Source organism: Talpa occidentalis, unplaced genomic scaffold (genome assembly GCF_014898055.3).
Source record: "Talpa occidentalis isolate TD23 unplaced genomic scaffold, MPIMG_talOcc4v2.1 talOcc4.6, whole genome shotgun sequence".
NCBI classification, from domain to species: Eukaryota; Metazoa; Chordata; class Mammalia; order Eulipotyphla; family Talpidae; genus Talpa; species Talpa occidentalis.
This window is the reverse complement of record NW_023604972.1, coordinates 139,559,577-139,564,898: the sequence shown is the minus strand read 5'-3', so window position 1 is coordinate 139,564,898 and position 5,322 is coordinate 139,559,577.

The following is a 5,322-nucleotide window of genomic DNA, read 5'->3' as shown; positions in this document are numbered from 1 at the left end:
CCCGCCCTGGCCCCGCCGCCGCTGGGTAACCCGCCGCCCCGCGCTGGCCCGCAGCACGCGGTCCCTCGACGCCGCGTCCCGTCCGCGGGCGCCCACGTGCGACGCTGGGCGTTTGCGCGGCTTCCGCTGGGCCGGTTCGTTCGCGCTCCGGGCGCTCCTCGGCGGGCCGCCGTCGCGGTCGCGGGCTCCCCTCGGAGGACATGGCGGCGGCCCCAGCGGCCCGCCAGCTCCCCGCCTGCCCGCGGGCTGCCCCGACGGACTCTGGCCGGTGGTGTGAAGTGGCCTCGGGGCGGCCGTCCTCGCGGCTCGGACGCTGTGTGCCCCCGTGTGCCCTGTGTGCCCTGTGTACCCCTGTGTGCCCCCGTGTGCCCGCTGTGTGCCCCTGTGTACCCCCGTGTGGCCGCTGTGTGCCCCGTGTGCCCCGTGTGGCCCGCTGTTGCCCCCTGTGTACCCCCGTGTGCCCGCTGTGTGCCCTGTGTGCCCCCGTGTGCCCCCGTGTGCCCCCGTGTGCCCCGTGTGTCGCTGTGTGCCCCTGTGTGCCCCCGTGTGCCCCCTGTGTGCCCCTGTGTGCCCCTGTGTACCCCTGTGTGCCCCCGTGTGCCCCTGTGTACCCCTGTGTGCCCCCGTGTGCCCGCTGTGTGCCCCCGTGTGCCCCTGTGTACCCCTGTGTGCCCCCGTGTGCCCGCTGTGTGCCCCTGTGTGCCCCCGTGTGCCCGCTGTGTGCCCCAGTGTGCCCGCTGTGTGCCCCCGTGTGGCCCCGTGTGCCCCTGTGTGCCCCTGTGTGCCTGCTGTGTGCCCTTGTGTGCCCGCTGTGTGCCCCAGTGTGCCCCTGTGTGTCCGCTGTGTGCCCCTGTGTGCCCCTGTGTGCCCCTGTGTGTCCGCTGTGTGCCCCTGTGTGCCCCTGTGTGCCCGGGAGCGGGGGAGGATTCACCAGAGCCAGAGTGGGGAGCAGAACAGGCAGACTGACGAAGCACACTGCTGAGGGGAGCAGCGGGTGAGACAGGAGAGGTCTGCCTGCCATGTGGGTCGCTCCGAGGCTGGCGAGGACCGAACCGGCATTGCAGAGGCTGCGGACAGCCTCACAGCGCCATGCTCAACCACCTGCGCCACCAGGGAGGCCCAAGTCTTTAATTTTAATAAAGTCCAACCACATCTTGTTTTTCTTTTCTTGAGTTTTTGGTGACATGAAGGGATAGCCCTCTGTTTTCTTAGAAAGTTTGATTTTCATTCAGTTTTTTTAGATTTTGGGTTTTTTCAATTGACGCACACAAGAACTGGGGTACAGGCCAGAGTTGCGGGGGTGGGAGGACTCCCCAGAGACAGAGTGGGGAGCAGAACAGGCAGATCTACTGAAATACACTGCTGAGGGGAGCAGCGGGGAGACAGGAGCGATCTGCTGCGCCCTGTGGGTCAGCCCCTGGCCGGGGATCGAACCCAGGCCACGGTGGTGACAGCCAGAGACTGACCCCAGGCCTCAGGGAAGCCCTTTGGCTCAGTTGGGAAGTGTGGTGTGAGCAGGGTCGAGCCCCGTCTTCACTGTGTTTGCTGGGGAGACTATGCCTTGACTGCAGGGCCTCCCTGGTGGTGCAGCGGGTTGAGCGCCGTGCTGTGAAGCCGTCTGCGGCCTCTGCAGCGCGGGCTCGATTCCCGGCTAGCAGGCGAGAATCCCACATGGCGTAGCAGACCTCTCCTGTCTCCCCACTGCTCCCCTCAGCAGTGTCCTTGGTCTGTCTACCTGCTCTGTCTCTGGTGAATCCTCTCAACCTCCCGTGCCTCTGGCACCCCAGTTCTTGTATAAATAAAAATAAATCTAAAAAAAAAACCCACTCCCTTGGCAGCAGTGTCTGTTCTCATGCCACATTTTCTCCCTTTAGTGCTTAAAAAAAAATGAATAAAACTTTATTATGGGAAATTTCAAATCTTTTACAAAAGTGGAGGGATTCATCCACCCAGACCGACCCAGCTTCACTTGAACCCCACTCTTCACCCTGCTCCCTGGATTGCGTGGCGCCTTTTTCTCTCTACAATGGACTTAGAAATCAGAAAAGATTCCAGAAGAAGGAAAGTAATATGTAGAAATTATGTGATGTAAGAAAGAGAAGTCTAAATTAATTATAAAATGGAATAGAGTGATAAAGGCTATGATGAAGAGAAACGTTTTGTTTGATTTGTATTTAAAATGAAGTTTTTTATTGGTGACTTGGAAAACAGCATAAACGTTCACGCGTTAAATAAGAGTCTCAGGGCCTTGGCTGACGCAGCCAGCTTCAAACTCGTCTGTATTCTTGACTTCATGCTTTGCTTGACTGGAGAGACCAGCAGGCGCAGCAGCACAATCTGCAGCCGTGGAGCCCCGCACAGGAGGGGCGCGTGCCCCGGAGCCTCACTGGAGAAGGCGCGGTTCAGGCCCGGACGGTGCAGCATTCCCTGAGCTGCTGGTCTCTCCATGGCGAGCAGGAGTGGGAGGAAGGAAGAGCCCCCGCCAGGCGACTTGCCTTACTCTTGCGCCCCCCCCCCCCCGTGCTGGTGACAGCTTCTAACTAAAGAGGAGACAGAGGCGGCGCTCAGGGGCCCGCCGGCCGCTGGGCAGGGGGCCTGGAGGTGGAGATGGCACCGCAGGCCTCAGGCCCCCTCACCTGCATGACCCCGCCCTGCGTGACCCCCACGGCACTTGGGACCACTGTCTGTTGAGGACGTGGGTACAAGGAAGCCCCTGTGCACACCTGCCCTCGGGGGCTGCTGGCTCTGCTGTGCCCTGCAGGTCGCCCGCGCCTCTGCCCGCCCCCCCTCCCCGCCCCCACCAGCGCGCGACACCTCAGGGCCGCCTCCCAGGACAGTGTCTCCGGGGCGAGAATTCCTGCTCTGGGCCCACAGTCGTGGCTGCCGGGCGGCCCTGTGCCCACGGGGAGCGGCGCCTCGGAGGCAGCCCCTCTGTCGAAGCAGAGAGTGGGCAGGAGGCCACGTGGGAGGACTCACCTGGTGCTCCAGAAGTGCCGAGCTGCCCCTGCTGTCCTGCTCGGGCCCAGCAGGGTCCGCCTGCTGCCCTCGCCGCCCTGCCTTGGCCCACGCCCGCCGCTCGTGCCGGACTGCAGAAATGCTGCTGGTTTTGCTTCCTTTCCCCGGGCCTGGCCTAGACGGGTGACTGGTCGCTGATCGCTGTCTATGTCCGGGTCCTTCCTGGCCCTGTCCTCTGCGGGTGGCCAAGCCTCCCGTCTGCCTCCCCCACGATGACGCGTCCCCTCTCCTGGCGCGTGCGGTCGATGCCCAGCGGGAGGGACGCCGGCCTGGCCCCAACCTCCCTGCAGGTGCCCGCTGCCCGTGGGGCACTGCCCTTTGTCGGCGAGGGCCCCTCGCTGGATCTGTGGGCGCTTTCCCATCGGGATGGCCGTCCCCTCCGAACGCAGCCCCAAGTCGGCGGACGGCCGTGGCCAGCAGCCTGGCCCTTGGAAGTGCTGGACGGCCGCCCCGCGCTGGAGCCCGTTGGCTGACGTATAACGGAGGGCGCGTGTGTCCAGGGCTCGTGTCGGTGGTCGCTTCCTGAGGCTCTTGGGGCCCAGCGCCAGGCCTGCGCTGCGCTGACCGACGAGGGGGAGCTTTCTGTCTCTGCTGGTGGGTGCAGAGCACGGCCGGCTTCCTCGGCGGCAGGACTCGGCCCGGCCGGCGAACACGGCTCCGTGTTTGGCTGTGGCGGGGACAGGCCTGGCCGGGGCATGGGACCCCCATCGTCTGTCTCTGGGGGAGCTGCTCCGTTTCCCCAGCTGTAGAGATTTGTGGGGACAGCGCTTGTTACAGACGTCGGCTTGGGCTGCCACAGGCGGGCTCGGGCCCCGACGCTGGCGCCCCGGCTGGGGTCCCACGTCCAGAGGGGCTGCCTTTGGGGCTGGCAAGTGCGACAGGTGTGCTCCTCCCCCTGCCCCCTCCTGTGCTCGGGCCAGGGCCCTCGGGGTCGGAGGCGCCCCCAGGCGTTCATTCCCCAGCGCGGCAGGCGGGCAGGGGCGCCGGGCAGGGTGAGCAGTGGGGTGACGGGTGGGGGGGCCTCTGTCCCCCCAGGGTCTGCCTGGGGACCTTCTCCTGCCCAAGCGCCCCCCGTGTCTGTCCTGTCTCCCCCAGTCCAGCTAGCGGCCAGTTCATCTTGTCCATCTTTTCAAAGAACCAGCTTTTGGCTTCATTGATTTCTCACTTTGTTCTGTTGGGGTTTCATACACTTTCCCGCTTCGTTATTTCCGTCCTTGTGCTTGATTTGGATTTATCTTACCTGTTGATAAATTGTTGAAGTGGAAGCTTCGCTTCCTCACTGGCTGCCTGGCCCCTGGTGGCGCCCGCCCTGCCGGCCCCCGCCCTGCCGGCCCGCGGGCACCGCTCTCTCCATGCAGCTCAGGCGCCTTCCAACGTGGCTACGACGCTCTGACCGCGGCCTCACGCGCGGGCCGCTTTCCAAGCACCCGGGCTTTCCCGCCGCAGGGGGGTTGCTGTGTGGGCGCCGGGTCTGCGGCTGCTGGTGCGTCGGGCGCGTGGGGAAGCGCTGAGGCGCGGGGCCGGCTGCCGGGTCTCCCTGCTGCAGCCACGTCTTTGGGGCTCGGTGGTCGGTGCACGTGAGGGCCATGTCTTCGGGGCGATCGGTCCATCTTCGTGACCTGACGTCCCTCTGTCCCTGGCGCCAGACTTTGACCGCTCACCGCGACTCCTGTTCCTGTCGGAGGAAGGAGGAGCCGCCCTCCCGCGCACTGCCGGCGGGGTCCGCTCCTCTCCTTTCCCTAATCAAATTGTGCTTTTAAAACGCAAAAGTCAAAAGGAAAAGGAAGCTGCGTCTTTTCCTGTCCACCTGTCATCCACGTCTCGCCTGCACGCTGGGGGTGGCGGCGTGGACGCTCCGCACAACGGCCCTGTGCGGTCCCTGCTCCTGGCTGGTGAGCTCTGGCCGCCTCCCCTCTGGCACACGCCAGGCGCTCGGATCACTGCCTGTGCCTGCCGCACGAGGCCAAGGGCTCAGGGCCTTTAGGCCCCAGAGTAGGGACGGGGTGACAAGCCCGGGGCCTGCACAGTGGTCAGCGGGCTCGTGGCTGAGTCGTGGCCACAGTGGAAGCCATGGCCCAGAAGCCGGGATGGGAGGAGGGAAGTAGCATGGGAGGGCGGGTGCCCAGGTGCTGCCTCGGGGGTTGGCGCTGCCCACCAGCCTGCGCAGCTTCTGTCCCCAGCAGGCTCACCAACCGCGGGAGCCAGGCTGCCTCCCAGCGTCCCCGCAGAGCCGCTGGACACTGCCTCTCCACCCGGGAGTCCTGTGCCAGCTGCACCAACTCCCCTCTCACCCGCAGGTGCAGGGCC